The 16,903-nt window shown below is 35.2% G+C and overlaps 1 protein-coding gene across 4 annotated transcripts in view; it reads right to left on the bottom strand.

Annotated features, from left to right (window-relative positions):
* The window catches only part of LIPK (lipase family member K), a 63,820-nt gene that overhangs the window by 29,853 nt on the left and 17,064 nt on the right, over window positions 1–16,903 (bottom strand). Inside the window, exon 1 of one of the 4 annotated variants that reach the window (XM_031682457.2) lies at window positions 5,960–6,110. The exons of the other annotated variants lie outside the window; for them this stretch is intronic. The gene's annotated coding sequence lies outside the window, so the exon portion shown is untranslated. Of the gene's footprint in view, window positions 1–5,959; window positions 6,111–16,903 lie in introns of those variants that run through there. 4 annotated transcript variants of the gene reach the window in all.

Below are 16,903 nucleotides of genomic sequence, written 5' to 3'. Positions count from 1 at the left end.
AATGGTATGAGTACTAAATAAAACAATTTGGTATTGTCTTACAGAGTTAAATATATGATATATAATTATCACATGGCTCAGTATTTCCACTCTTCAGTATTTACCAAGAGAATGAAAACATATGTCTATAAAAAGATTTGTAAATAAATATTCATAGCACCTTTATCCGTCATGGGCTCCAAGCGGACATAACTCAAAAGGCTGTCAATAACAGGATGGATAAACAAATAGTGGTATATCCATCCAGTGAAATACTAAATAGCAATAAAAAAGAAACAAACTACTGATACACATAACCACATGGAAAGACCTGAAAAACATTCTGGACAAAAGAAAGAAGTCAGACACAAAAGAGCAGATATAGTATGATTATACTTATTTGAAATTTATGAAAAAAATAATACTAACATAATAATGATAGGAATCAGATCAAAGGTGAGCTGGGGCTAGGGATGGGGGTGGGAAGAGACAAATATGAAGGACCATCTAGGGTAATGAAAAGGTTTACTATCAAGCTCTACCTTGTGGTGGTTACATGGGTTTATCTGCTTGTCAAAACTCCTGACTTTTACACTAATAATGGGTAATTACATTATAGTACGCAAGTTATGCCTCAGGAACATTATTGAAAACAAAAAGAAGAAACAACCATAGTGGCCCAATGTCCTTATTATGTTATTTCCATTTGCTGTCTTCCTTAAATGGCAGAATCTCTGGGGTATTTGCTAAAAATACTAGATTCTTCAGTTCTGTCCCTCAGAGATTCTGATTCTAAGGTGAATATAAAGACTCCAGAATTGCATTTTAAACTAATACCCTCAAGTGATTCTTAATGTAGATGTGTCCAACATTACACTTTGAGAACCATGTCTTTAAGCAGATTTAATTCCTATTTCTCTGCCTTTGTCATTGTTCCTCATACTGTGATATTCTTACTGTTATCTCTCCAGAGTCTATCTTTCTCGCTTGGTTCAACTCTCTCGAGCCTTTCACTGACTGCTCACTGCTCTGAATTTTTTTTAAGTGAGTTTGAAGGTGACAGCAGTGCATAGCAAATAATATTTCAATGGTTTCATTTGTGTTGTCTTTTAAATTATATAGCAAGCAACTTGCCCTATCCTTTATTCACAAAGTTCTCAGAGATAAACAGTATATCTTTTGACAGCAGTTTGGTTAAACTTTAATTTTTAGTCTTAAAAGAGATCTGATTTACAATGTCTGTTGATATAACCACACTCCCCTCCAGACCAAGAGCCAAATTTACTCTTTTGTTTTCCTTCTTTACTGAAATTTAATTACCTTGTTAAATAAAAATATCCTGGCACTCTTTTTTTAATTTCACCTCTCAGTCTCCATTTTAAAGGCAGATTTCTAGTCCTATGAACTTATGAAAGAGAACGTAATGGTATTTGGCATATGTTAGATACTCGATAATGTCGTTAGATTGTAATTCAACTGACAGGTCACAGAGCCAAACTCATTGATCTCCATGTGCTGTTGAAGTATTCAAACTGATTCTTTTTCAGATATAACCTTTGCAGAGAAGTAATACTAGTCTTCCCTTTAGAAATGATTCTGGTAGGACACAATTACATGTGCATTTATAGCAACTGAGCAGAAATACGGCTGTGCCAGAAAGTCAATGGTTCATAAAATCATCTTTCTTTCAGAAATGTATTTCTTGTTTTGAATACTCATCTCTCTCTTTTCCCAGCACCAGTAACAAACATGGATAGTATTAATATTTATAATAAAAAATACAGTGTAAATAATAACAGCTATTATACCTCATGTATATTCTGTAAAATAATAATGATTGCAAATAACTTTGCACTAGGAATTTTTAAATTTTTTATTTAATTTATTTATTTACTTTTGGTGGGGGAAGGTAATCAGGCTTATTTATTCCTTTATTTTTCAATGGAGGTACTGGAGATTGAACCCAGGACCTCATTCATGCTAGGCGTGTGCTCTACCACTGAGCTATACCCACCCCTTTGTGCCAGGAACTTTTAAAAGCAATTTATATAAATTAACTTAATTCACAGAACAACTCTATTGGTAAGTGCACAATTATTATCTCCTTTTTGTTTGTTTGTTTTGTAGGAGGTGAAACTGAGGTACAGAGAGGATCGTATGTTAGCTGAATTCACATTTAGTAAATGCTGGCACTGAGATTTATACACAGTTGGTTTAGTACAAGATGCGTCTCCTGTGTAGTGGTGGAGCATTCTGTATATCATTTCATTTTTATGATGAATTATAAAGGGATGCTTACATTAACCATGATATGTTACTTAAATGTTACAGATAAAGCCATTAAAATGTATATGAGGACTACATAATATCATGAAAGCACATTCATAACATTATGTTAAACAGGGAAAAAAGTATTGTTGGGAGGAAGAATTGTAGTCTTCATGCTAGGGTATGAAATGACTTTCCAAGAAACACATAGGCACATAAATCGTTTTTCAAAAATCAAATTCTAGATCTTTCACTCTCATGTATACTCTCTCCTAAAATTGATATGGCTTGAGATTTCTAACTTCAAGTCGGTTCTCCTTTTTAAACTCTGCTTTACAAAGGAAAGGCATAACTCTCTTCTCCTGAATCTTAACTATGGTGAATTTTCCCAGGTTGTAAAAAATCTGAGACCCCTAACAGAGGACATTAAATGATATTGATCTTGGTATAGGGGAAGGGAGACTTTAATAGAATATTCATTCTTTCTCAAAGCAATTAACTTCTGAAAATCAAGTTGTTTCTAATTCTTTGCTTTCAAAAAACCGAAAAAGGATCTACATGAGTTGTTAGGAGGTAAATTGTTAAAAAATAATTTTGTAGATGCTTCACTATGATTTGTGACACAAAGCTTCAAAAAGTTCAGAGTTGAATGGCATTATGTAAACATGGCTTTTCAGCACTTACATGTGTTAATAAATGGAAAAGAACTGATGCTAAATTTTGTGTCATCTGTAAATAAATAATATCTCTGAGTGCATGAATTAAAAGGAAAAGTTCTATTCATGTCATTAAGAGATTCATTGTTAATAAAAATTGGTTTTAATGCTTAATAATTATTCATTGAACTTTGAATATATTTATGATCCTTTGACCAACTCTATTTGAATAAAAACTACAATGACAAATCATTAAAAATTTAAAAGATAAATGCAACTTTATAGTCACAAGAAGGGAAAAAAATGTAAATTTTAATGTATATTCACTTTTTAGTTGCAGAGAAGGATCGATTAATCACTAAAAGACTTCTTAAGCATGTAAATAAATAACACCAGGATATGTTTTTATCAAAATATCTATAAAATACCTATAGAAAAAAGAGGAATGGGAATATAAATTTAATGAGAAAAGCAAAAGATATAAAATTTCAATTTCAAAGAAAGAGATACATTTTAAATTAAATATTTTTTTCCAATGGATGATCTTAGATATCAAAAAACTATTCTAGATATATTTTAAGAATTGCATAACAATTTCATTTTAAACTGACACTATATATGAGGTAACTTAAAGTCTATCCTTTGCAACTATTCAAAATCATGGTAAAAATTTTTTCACAGGTCACCCCAAAAATATGTAAACATTTACAGAGTTTCGTAAAAGTTCTTTGGAGTTATAAAAGTAAAACCAAATTTTAAGCAACTACAATTTTATTTTTAAAATCTTTCAAATGAGTAAGCACACCAAACAAGTATGATTTTAGAAACACTAGAAAGATCACTCCAAAATGGTAATGGTTTTATTTGGGTACTAGGAAAAAAAGTTTTCCCTCTTCTACCAATTTACTTCTTGATTATATATTTTTCTCAATGACTTTATTAGCTTGAATTACTCTTATAATAAATGTATATTAAAGTATTTTATAATAAATGTTTGTGATATAAAATATTATTATAATAATATGGGTGTACTAAAATATGCTAAATAAAAATATTTAGAAATAATTGGCTGTAAATTTAAGTTCAGTGAACTCTAGATAAAGGGCCTAGAAGTCTTCTCATGAAGAAAAGTCCACACGTGTTAGTATTGCCACCCTGTAATAACCATTTTTACAGTTCCCCGTAGTCTTTCTTTATTATGGGATTTTTGGCAGTGATGCAACTGGCTGGGTTTGCCAGAAAACTGTTGTCTGTCGATGAAAATGTTTGGGCATCTGGCACAATTTCCTTTTTTACCTGGCATTTTCAGTCTAAAACCCATCAGGGTGTTTATAAAAATTTAGATTCCATCTTGCCCTTCCTTACTTCAGTGTCCTTCACAAAACTCTGATACTCTCACCTCTTACCAAAGATCAGTGACTCACAAGGTTACACAACTATTAGCAGCAAAGTTAATCAGAATCTACATCTAAATTGAGTCTCTGTTTTCTGAAATCCTCCACCCACAGAGTGAAAGACTTAATAAATCAGGAGGAATAAGGAGACTACTAGGAAGTGAGAGAAAAGAAGTTATTACACAATCAGATATCCAGGTCTGCAAATTTCAGATTTGAGGATTAAGTCCCATTGTGTCAAAAAAAGGATCAGGCAGCTTGATAGGATCTTGAAATAAGATGGAGAGGCTAATAGCTCTGTGCTCCAACCCCAGCGGCAGCAGAGGGGAAAGAGTCTTAGGATGAACAGGAAAGAAAATACCCAAGAAAGAAGAAGAAGAAATAGCTAGTATCTAGAAGGCACTATATTTTCACGGCTCTTCTACAATATTAAGGCCAAAACACTTCTTTTGCTTCTCAAAATAGCCCCTGAAAGATTGCTGTCTCAAAATTAATTAATTAACTAACTAATTAATTAATTAATTTTAAAAAGGAAGAGCTGTGGAGGAAATAATTTTCCCTTCAATTTCTTTTACAAGGTAAAGGAGACATAAGATAGGCCAATGAAGAAATATTAAAGCAAGCCATATTAGAGTAAAATGACTCCTTTAACACCACATTTTTACCTCCAAATTTAGTTCCACACTACCATATTTCCTGCCTGAAGTGTTAAACGTGCTAAAGTGATTATATATTTGATAGATAAATGATTATATATATTTCAGTTATACAGAAAGTCTGGTAACAACTTCTTTCTTAATTCTGGAAACAGTAAGTTAAGGGTAAATATATTTACTGTAAAAACAAACAAAGAATAACAACCACCTGGCTTTGATACATATAATTAAAGGATGATCATCGGAGCTCTCAGTGTCCAGAGGGGGATATTAGTGCATCACGTAGACTTGTCCTCATCTCCCTGGACTCAAATACACATCTGCAATTATAAGGACTGGAGGAGCATTTTTTACTCTTAAATAACACCAACAACTAATATGAACAAATTTTTCACTCCTCACTGAGCAAGGCTATTCATTATAAAGCAGCAGAAAAAAAAAATAGTGGGTCCTTCACAAACTACTAGAAGGATGTTTCTAATTTCCATAAGCAGTCATATCACTTAGCACAGTGACTCCTGCCAATCACTTGCCCCCACGTTTCCCTGCAGATAACCTCGCTCATAAAAAGGAATATTCGGGCTCAAGGCCAATGGAATGAGACAATAAAAGGCTTTTTGAAAATGCTAAAGAGTTTTCAAAACATTATCCAAGTACTAGTTCCCAAACCCCTAGAGGCACAGCCCCAAAGAACGGTTTCTTACATTCTTAGATATACGTCACTAGTATTTCCAGGTGTAGATTTGTCGTACCACCTCTCATTGCGATTCAAAAATAGCAACGTCTGCTTTGTAAATGTTACAGCTTTCTGAAAGGGAAAACTCATCATTCTACATCTTCTCCACCTAGAGTGATCACGTTTTACTCTTGCTATGTCTTGCTTAACTTGATAGAATCAAAACACAACGTTCCTCAGCAACAATCAAGTTTCTCTGTCTCCAAATATTTCCCATGTCTCACTGAAATACTATGATCCAGGCTCTGCAAATAGATCAATAGTCATTACCTGATCTCTGAAGTCTCTGGGGGTTTGTCTTCAAGTCCTGGGAGCTTCAGATGGATTTCAGCTCCTTCCAGATGGAGCTATCAGTGGAGTATGCTCTGTTTGAAACAGCCCAGAAGATGTTGCAACCAGAAATTTCTCAACTGAACACAGATCAATCATGGCTTCAAATACAACAGATGCCACCCAGACAACCTTGTTAGGTGAGTTCTTAGCCAGTGATGAATAAAGAATTTAATGGATCAAAATCCCTGCTCCTGTCAGGCCAGTCCGTGAGTTGTGTGCCTCAAGGGCTAGATGGATTGAAAGTTTTTCAGCAGGATATAAACTCTCCATTCAGAAAATAATTTTCACCCAAGGATGGATGCAATGACTCCATCATATATGCATCGCTATAAAATGTCTAATCTTCCTGAATCACCCAACTCTAACACCTGTTATGCTATTCATTCCCAATTACTGCTCTGGCTTTCCTAAATTTTCTCTACCTTGTAATGTAAACTGGGTATTAGAACTGGCAGGAAACAGAAAATGTTTCCAATTCTTTCAACTGAAGCCTAGAAAAACAATGTCTCATTCAAGATCTACAGCTAGCTAATGGCAAAAATCTCAGGCTTTTTCTTACTCTCTAATCGTATAAGCAGCTCCTTGTCTGCACTGGGCAGAGGTTTGGTGTAGGTAACGTGTAAAAAATTTTAGAATTGCACAGATTTCTGTTTTCCGCTTTCATAATTACAAGGGTGCAGATCTAATTTGCTTAAAATAAACCAACCAAACTTCTAAAATGATGAAAAATTAGGATATTTTACATGTTTAAAAGTCATTTGAAGAGGAGAAAGAGTATTCCTGAATTAGTTCCTGAATTTTCTTTATTGGGTTAGGTGTGTCTGTGTCCACTCAGGACTGCAAACACCCCATCTCAGAACTTGCCTTTTAGTCACCAGCCAGAACTTAGTGGCATGAGGCTGATTCGACTATCTTCATTTCTTTGGATTTTGTTGATATAATTAAATTGAAGTCAATTTGATTCAAAATTGTAGTTGGAATTGGTTTCACTTCTGTTACTGTAATAATTTCAGCTGTTTAATTAAAATTGTTTATAGATTTCTTTGCTTTTCTAGAAAAGTGAATTCCCATGTTTTTTAACAGGGAATTACACTTTCAAGCAATACATTCTGCCAACATGCCACTTCTAGTCTCTGAAAGAAAAACCCAACTGGAAAGACAGTACATATGTTGGTAATACATAAACAACTGGAATCCAAGTCAATGCTAGAAAATCAGATTACTCTTGGGCAATAGGATATGCACTCTTACCAGCAGTGATGAGTACCCATTTCTCTATTTAGTTTGCTAGTTGTGATGTCAGTATCTCTAGCAGTCTGCTATTTCTCTATTCATTTCACTTACGATTTAACTCATTGAACAGAAATCCATCTCTGTTTACACATTTACTTTTGCGTTAATGTTTGTGCTCTTAAGATCTTCTTTAAGCTTAATTCCCAACCGTTAGATGGCAAAATAGCAAGGCAAGGTTGCTTCCCCTTTCTGTCTTTTTGTAAAGGCTTTACCGTCCTGCAGAGGGGGCGGGTCCCAACTTGCTTTTTTGCTTCTCCTCAGGGTCTTATGCCCTGGAGGGCGGGGTCTTCTCTCATAGAGCACTTTCTGTCCCTCTTTCATTGTGGTTTCCAGGACATCAAGGTAATAGGGCAGAGCAAGGGAAAGAACAGTAATTCCCAATTGCTGTTGGCTGATACTGATTCTGATGGCAACTTGTGTCCTAGGTGTTAGAGAGGTCTTAAAGGGAAGGCCACATTTAGAGTGGAGTGGATGGAGCTAGGTCCCAGTCTGAACACACTTTAAAATCTGTGCCTTCAGAGGATTTTTAGGGCAATGGAAGTATTCTGCTACAATGATGGTTAATCTCATTACACATTTGTCCAAACCCAAAGGATAAATCCTACATAAACTATGGACTTTGGGTGATTATGATGCATTAAGTGCAGGGTCATTAATTGTAACATATGTACCGCTCTGGTGGGAGATGTTGATAAGTGGGGAGGCTATGTATATGTGGGGATAGGTGGTGAATGGAAAATTTCTGTAACTTCCTCTCAATTTTGCTGTGAACCTAAAACTGCCCTAAAAATGTCTTTAAAAAATTATGCCTTTAAGTCTGAGTCAGAAATTTCACATTTTTTTTCATCAAGGAGGTTTAAATGTCTTGATGTTTGCCTGATGGCTTCTATTGTTCTAGTTTATTGCTTTGGTGTACTGTCCCCTGAGGTTTGCATTTTTATGGGCTTGTTGGTAGGGACCTAAACTACCCATGAGGTTTAAGATGTCTATTTCAGATTATGTAATCCTTCAATGCTGTACACTGAAGACCTTTTGTATGTGCCTGTGTGTATATGTGCCTGGTATCTTGAATGGCTGGAGTAAACTGGAGATTATGAGTTAGAGGGAAATGAGGCCAGGGAGAAGGCAGACTTCAAGACTTCCCTCCCTCTGCTGATGAATTTTATAATCCATCAAGGCCTGTGATTTTCGTAGGGAGGGAGGTATTAAATTTGAAAAGGTTGAAAATCTTACAGTATTTTGTTGAATCTAAGGTATCCTCATTTGGAAACTGTATCCTTCATTATATTACATACTCTAAGGAAAGAAAAACAATTTCTATTATATTCATAAAATATCTTCAATTATAAGAATCATTCTGAATACTGAGATGAGAAAATGTAAAAATGTGCATTTTTAAAAATTGAAGTATAGTTGATTCATGTTGTTCTAGTTTCTGGTATACAGCAAAGTGATTCAGATATATATATATATATAAACAGATTATATATATATATATATATTCTTTTTCATATTCTTTTCCATTGTGGTTTATTACAAGATATTGAATATAGTTCCCTGTGCTATACAGTAGGACCTTGTTGTTTATCTATTTTATATGCAGTAGTTTGTATCTGCTAATCCTAAACTCCTAATTCATCTCTCCCCTTCCCCCTTTCCTCTCTGGTAATCATGTTCGTTTTCTATGTCTGTGAGTCTGTTTCTATTTCATAAATAAGTTCATTTGTGTCATATGAAAATGCATTTTTAAATCAATGAAATATAGTTAATTACAATGCAAGGGCCACAAAATCTTTATAAGAATTTGCTTTATGATTCTGATTTAACTGTGAGTTAAAACACTTACACGCTTTGGCATATCATAAAGTGAAATTACCTAGGATTTTGCAAGCCCCAAAGATCTCTTCTTAAATTTTGTAGGGGCTTTAAAAAAATAACTTTCTTTTTCGATGAAAGCCATTCTGGCAGGTATGAGGTGATATCTCATTGCAGTTTTGATTTACATTTCTCTGATAATTTACTATGTTGAGTATCTTTTCTTGTGCCTGTTGGCCATTCGTATGTCTTCTTTGGAAAAATGTCTATTTAGGTCTTCTGCCCATTAAAAAAAATCAGTTTGTTTGCTTGTTTGTTTGTTTGTTTTTGATGTTGAGTTGTATGAGCTGTTTAAATATTTTGGATATTAATCCCTTATTGGTCGTATCATTTGCAAATATTTTCTCCCATTCAAGCCTATGGTGACTCTCTCTCCTTGGCCCACTTCTTTCCTAACTTAATGTGCAGCCAGTCAGGGCATGTCTAGATGTTTTGCTTCCCACGTGGAGTCAGACACGAGGCTGCTGTTTTCCAAAGTGCAGGATATGTACCTTCCCCTGGCCAAGTTGTCATGTTGACCTTCTTTCCTTAGGGCTGAACTGAGAGGCAGGTACTTACATCTATGCTCCCTGGAGGAGGGAGAATGAGTAGGGGGAGGAAGAGGTGGGATTCACAGCACAGTAATAGGTTTCTCCAAAAATTCTCTCCTGAAGTCCACAATTCCTGACATTTTTAGACCCTTGATGTGACCATTGGAGGAGATCATCGAGGGGATGTGACTGCCAGTTGACCCACGACCTGGACCTAGGTAACTGGAGCCACCTCACCCTCTCCTCTGTCCTTAGAATGTGCCTCCTACTTGCCTTCCCTGCACTAAGACACAGCTTTGAGATGGTAAATTGTTGAGACTGTGAAGGAAAAGCCCAGCTGGGCTAACAAGCTAAGTCACAAATCTAAGTGCAACAAGTGTCAGGTTACTGATCTGAGTTCTGCTGGGCTAACTCATAAATCTGAAGTTTAGTGTCAGTCTATTGGGCTAACGAGCTCAGTCACAAATCTAAGTGTGATAAGTGTCGATTTACTGATACAAGTTCTGCCGGGCTAACTTGTAAATCTAAAGTTTAGTGTCAGTTTACTGGGCTAACAAGCTAACTCGTAAATCCAAGCTCAACAAGTGTCAGTAACATGATCTGTTCCGAATTGATAAGCTCCAGTGTACTGATTCCTTGCTTTTTGTTGTTTGAACCTTATCGGCTAATAGCCCCATACTTGTAATTAACCCTATAAAACCTCATGGGCACGTCTTGGAGGTGCTCAGAGCTTCGGAGCAGAAGCCCCTCTGAGCCTGCCGGCGTAATACATCTGAGTACTCCAACCCTCCGAGTGGTGCTTGTTTCTTGGCTGGCCTGTCATTTCCGTAACAAGACCATTTCGACATATATGTGACTGAACTCAGTTAAAGCCTCTTTATAAACTTTTAAGATTCGGGTAGACAGGTGCAGAGATTAGCTGTCTTGTGGCCACCCAAGACAAGCTTCCTAAGTAAGTTCCCTTGCTTATCAAATTCTGCCATCTACCTCTTTCTTCAGTGTCTCCTTGCCCTTCATGTACAGGGGTCAGTTTACCAACCAACAGGGTATGGAAATCTAAGAGGTAAAACATCTTCTCCCACTTTCCTATCAGTCTTGCACAGGAGTGTAGCCTTTACTTTGGAGGATTGTTTCTACCACATTCGATCTCAATAGACCTTCCCATTTTAACCCTTCCAAGAGCTATTACAAATTTAGGAATTTATTAATGTTACCCCAGTGAAACCATTTTGGACTTTTGACCTCCAGGACTGTAAGGTCATAATTTTGTGTTGCATTAAATTGCTGCATTTGCAGTGTCCAGCAATAGGAAGCTAACACATTATCCGCTTGTTGTATGTTTCTCCCCCTAGATTTTGTGCTCTTTAAGGGTAGGGATACTGTTCAACTTTAGTGTAATAAAGGATGAGCAAGAATGTATAAGGTGTTAAATAAAGTTTGCCCAATTTGAGTTCATTAAAGAAAGAGGTTAAATATGGATCTGATATATTAGTAATCATTTCAGTTTTTTGAAGGGCCAATAATAAAAGTACTCTTCTTTCATTAATTATTTGCATGTAGGTTTTACTTCAAAGAAAAAAAGAAGATGGTTTCCAAATTCAATTGATAGTTATATGAAACTTTCACTATTCCCCTCCCTCTTTCTCTCTTTAGGTGCTTCACACAGTTTTTTCATAAAGTCATGAAATGTTAGAGCTCATGGGATCCTTAAAGATTATGTGTTAATATTTCTTCACTTAAAGGAAACCTGCATTTTAAGAAGTTAGAATTAACTGAAGATTGCGACAGAGCTAAGGCTAGAAATGATTTCCTGTACAGTATTAATTTTACTAAATAACTGTCTTCCTTTACCGAAAATCTCAAGGCATGTCACATGTATATATGTACGTATAACTATGTGTGCACACACACAGATTATTCACAGAATATTCACGGACTCTGCAGATTATGAGCTAAATATATTTTTAAAGGACAATTTTTTCCCCTAGCCAACCACAAGCACACAAGTGAAAACAATAGAATTCATAATCTTTTCTTCTTATTTTGGGTCTCGATTTAGAATGTTAGATTTGTTATGTTTTATAAATATACATACCTTGAATGTATTCTTTTTAACATATCAAATATTATGTGACAATAATAGTTTTAAAAAGGTTTTACTCATTTAGAAACATATAGTTTAGTGATAAAAATTTGAATATACACAAATAATTATAAAAAATGCAGAAGGCAGCTGTAATTGGTTTTTTATTTTGTTTTGGTTTGGGTTCAGATAAATACTATGGTCACTGAATGGAAAGGAACCCATTAAAAACACTAAGCCCATCTAATAATGAAAAACCAGCCTTTGAGGCAAAGATTCATCTAGTGAATATTGAAGATATATTAGTTATACATATCATGTGAATTTAGGCATCTTCATGACTTGTCATTTGAAAAGTGATTGTGGAATCCAAGTTTGAGCACTTCTGGATATTGATAATGGAAACCAAGTTCTCTGAAAAAAAAGAGTAACCTGTACACAGCGTGTATGACAGCTGACTCTGGGCCTCTGAGGTTTGTGCAGGTTAGTCTGCACAAAGGTTATATACGAGGGTATGAAGAACAATGGGCTCTTCCCTTCTCTTCTCCTGTACTTGTAGCAAATAGAATGGGGAGCGCCATCTTATCAGAACCTAGCTTGGCAATTAATTATGCCTTTGGAAACGTGCTTCCTTCAACTTTAGTATTTAAAACACTTTTAAGCGATAACCCCTATGCCTCCATTTTGCCTTAGATTTATTTACTCAGTAGATATTTACTGAGCTTCTACTATGTACCAACAATTTTTTTCAGGCAGAGGTGATCCAGCCATGAAGGGATAAAGACCCTTACCCTTGTTGAACTTACATTCTAGATGTAACCAGTAAGCACGTGGCTAATTTTCAACATCAATTTAACTAAGCATAATGCTTTACAAGACAGATAAATAAAAGGCCAAGTATTGTAGAGTTTTGTATCTCAAATTTTAATGTGCTTACAAATCATCTGGGATCTTGTTGAAATTCAGATTCTGATTCAGTTAGTCAGAGTGGTGTATGAGATTCTCTATTTCCAATGAGCTCCCAAGTAATACCAAAACACTCCTAGAACTTAGACCAGACTTTGAGTAGCAAGGCTAGGATAAAGGCAGTGTGGTTTTGACTAGATCTGAGTTTTGACTCTATTACTTTAGTAAGTCCCTGTTGTGTGTGTGTGTTCTAAATAATGAGGACAACTAGAGTAATTATGATGATATAGTTACCATTTATAGAGCATCAACTATGGGTCAGGCACTAAGTTTTTGACCTATATATTTTATTTATTTATTTAATTTTTTTTAATTGAAGTATAGTCAGTTTACAATGTTGTGTTAATTTCTGGTATACAGCATAGTGATTCAGTTATACATATATATATTCCTTTTCATATTCTTTTTCTTTATAAGTTATTACAAGACATTGAAGAAAGTTCATACAGTAGGACTTTGTTGTTTACCTATACTATATAGAGAGAGTAGTTAGTATCTGCAAATCCTGAACTCTCAATTTGACCTATATATTTTAATCTTTACCAAAATCCTACAAAGTATGATTGATCGTTTTTATTTGCAGATGAAAACTACTGTGTTTCAAGAGGTAAGTAATTTGTTTAAAGCCATTCACCCAGGCAGGGGTGGGAGCTGTGCTCCTGCTCTTTGCTCAGTGGGCTCTCATTTGTAAAATGAGGACAAAAAGTGAATGTGATGATGCCTGCAAGATGCTGAAGATGCTTCTTGACATTTAGTAGGTCAGTCTTCCTTTCTCTGTAGGAGAGGTCTAGATTACATGTTTAAATACAATCAGAAAATCTGAAATCATCATGACTGGACAAAAATTGGGAGAAGGGGCACTTTGGGAAGCTAATATTCTCAAATACCATGTTTTTTCTTCCCACTATATCTACTTCATTAGTCCAGAAGTCATCGTGATTGGTAGACAGACTCTCTTGCTGTTTCCATGGTCCCTGATGAGACTAATCATGAAAAGATGCTCAACTCCACAGTCTTTCCAGCTCCTACCTAGTCCTTCAGTAAGGCAACTGCTGACACCTCCTCCGCCCAATCTGCATTCTTAATCCTATCCCTTTGCTGAAAACTTTTTCTGTCTTATTAGCAGCTACACCACTGTCAACTTGGTGGTCTGAAGCTGTGTGGAAGGGAGGAGAAGCTCCACGTGGCAGTTCATGAGTGTGTATGTGTTTGTATTTGTTGTATATTATCATAACTGACACTGCTCCTATGGACCACGGAGCACCAGCAATCCTGGGAGCTTGTTAAAAATGCAGTGTCCTTGGGTCCCACTCCAGAAGTACTAGATCAGCATCTCTGGACTTGGGTCTCTGTGTTTTACCAGGTTCTCCAGGAGACTGCAATCTCCAGGAGACTGTATGGTAAAATCTGAGAAACTCTGACAAAAACTATCATTCTCATAGGAATTCATTTCAGAGGAAAATGTGTTGCAAGTTTCAAATGAACAATTTAGAAATTAGCACCCAGAGACAACCCATTATTAAGTGTAGGCACTGCTGGCCTTATGATAATGAGAAGAGACAGCTCCTGTTGATGCTGTCTCCAAGGAGCAGATCAGATAACAAAGCCTCTCTCTCTACCTCTTCCAACCTCAGGGCATTGATTTATCTACACACTGTTGGTCAGTATAAGGTTTCCATGTGCACTTGATTTGTGAAGACAGAAAAAGCTCTGGAGAAATGCCGAAATTTGACTTTCTTCCAAAGAGTTTAGGTTTATTCCTGCCTCAGCACTCTATCTCAGCAGTCATATGTTCACTTGCATGATGCCTATATTCAGAAGGACAGATTGAAGTTTTACAAAAATATATATTGTTATTTCTTTTGTTGCTCTGTTTTCAGCTTAACTCAGTTAACCCAACTATCAAATGTCACTTCCTATCCAAACTTGACTGACTATAGACAAAGTTCTCAGATCCATGTATTAAAGATCTCACATCTGCGTATCAGCGATCTCGTGTCTATGTATTCCTGAAGCATTCAGCAAGGTTTTTCTTTCTTTGTACTTATTAGATTCACTGCTGATTGAATAATAGAGACAATTTGCTTCTTCTCTTCAAGAAAATGCTTGATTTTTATTTTAGAAAACAAATAGCTAAATGTGAAAAAAACCTCTTGGAAGTAATAAAAATAAGAGCATGATTCTATGCAAACACAACAAAACACAACAAAACAAAAAATATTGAATCCAATACTTTTGTTTTACTTCAGTGCAATTTAACATTGTTCCTCCCTCCAATCCTGAGAGGTGATATATACAATCACATAGCAAGTATGTGTGTGATGGGGGTGGGGGGAGTGTGTGGCGGGGTGCATCAGAATCCCTGAGGGTGAAATGAGTGAAATTAGGAAAAAATCTCATAAGTGATTTTATAACTCCTCATTTGACAGCCACAGCTATACCCCAGCAAGAATGAGTTAGATATATGCTAGAATTAAGTCTAGTTTGTGCTAGAAACAATATCATAAAATTCTTAGGAAAATCTTGAATAAGAAATGAGAAAGACCTATTCATAAGAAACTACATGATTTTACTAAGAGACCTAGAAGGGAACTTGAATAAGTTTCATTTAATGTTTTGAATGAGAAGATTCTGCTTGAAAAGTTATGAATTCTTTGAGAATTATTTTAAAAAGGCTTAATGCAATTTTAATAAAAATCCCAATGATTTTTTTGAAAACCTAGTGAAAATGTAAATTCATAAGAATAAGAGGGCAAGATTATGTATTTAAGAATATTCAAATCAGAGTAACAAGATAGGAATTACCTAACTATATTTTAAAATGTGTATTAAAGCTATTAAAAAATTTAAAAGTTTAGCATAGTATAAGAATTGACTATGCAGTTATGAAATAGAAAAATATAATGTATAATACATTGCATAATATATAATAAAAATAATATTATGCATTCAGTGGAGGAAAAAGGTACATGTTGAAGGCTAAAATGGGAAAACAAACTGAATAGGCCTTGGGATCTTAGAGGAAAAGCATGACACTTAGCAAGAAAGAATTAGTATAAAACATTCTCAAATTTTGAGCTGACAGAAAACCTATCTAAAATTGGCACTGAGTGGGAGGAAAAGTAATTTTCCCTCTAACCTTCTAGGTTCTTGGCTGAGACACCCCTGTAATGAAAGACAGATTAACAAGAGAAAAAAAACAAACACGTTTCATAATATGTATACCTCGTGTACACAACACAGGGGAGACCCAGGAATACTAAGTAAAGTAATTCCTTGAAACGACCTGAAGTACCATCTCCAGGTAAAGACATAAAAAGATGTTGGGGGTGGGGAAGCAATTATGAGAGGTGAACAGGAAATCACAGTAAACAAGGGGAAAGTAGTTATACACATTTAAGTTACTGTCTTCTCCATGGATAATAATGCCTAGAGATTTAGTCATTCTCTTCCTAATATAGAAAGGGAGACTGCCTTACAAATGGAGATTTCTTTTATAAATGTAACTGTCTCTTACAAAATGGTAACTTCTACTCATTTTTTAGAGATTTTCCTGTGTGTGCTGTTTTTAAAAAATAATCAGCCTCAAATAATCCTTATGCCAAAGAAGCATAACTTGGGGTGACAAATTTTGCTCCCCTTCAACGCCATTAGTCATTAATTGGAATCTGGATTTAGATCCAGATCTAAAGCATATGTTCCAATATTCTGCCTTGCAATAATGAAAAAATGTATATAGCATAAACAATGGGAAAGAAAATCTTTTCATTAGCCTACATTTATTTCTTCTACATAAACTAACCAAGACCTTAAGATTAGTATTTTAAAGTATTTTAATTATCAAAAATTTTTGATTAAGAGTTCAAATGTTTTGCTGTACTATTTGGCTCAGTAACTTCAGACTGACAATGCAGTTATATAAAAAAGTGCTCAGTAATCAGCCTAAATGAATTTCTTTGAGTGTGCTATGCACTGAGTTCAACTTTCAAATGCAGAAAGAGCTATACCTTAGAACATTTGCCACAAAGGTCCAGGAGATATTTTTGAATGAGGACATTCACCTTAAGAACTTGAGAACACATGAGAATGACTTTGTACTGGAATCTTGTAGCACTTGCAGAACAAGTGGCATGT

The sequence above is a fragment of the Vicugna pacos genome, chromosome 11, assembly GCF_048564905.1.
Source record: "Vicugna pacos chromosome 11, VicPac4, whole genome shotgun sequence".
Classification (NCBI taxonomy): Eukaryota; Metazoa; Chordata; class Mammalia; order Artiodactyla; family Camelidae; genus Vicugna; species Vicugna pacos.
The sequence above is the reverse complement of the archived record's forward strand: the minus strand, read 5'-3'. Positions and strand labels throughout refer to the sequence as shown.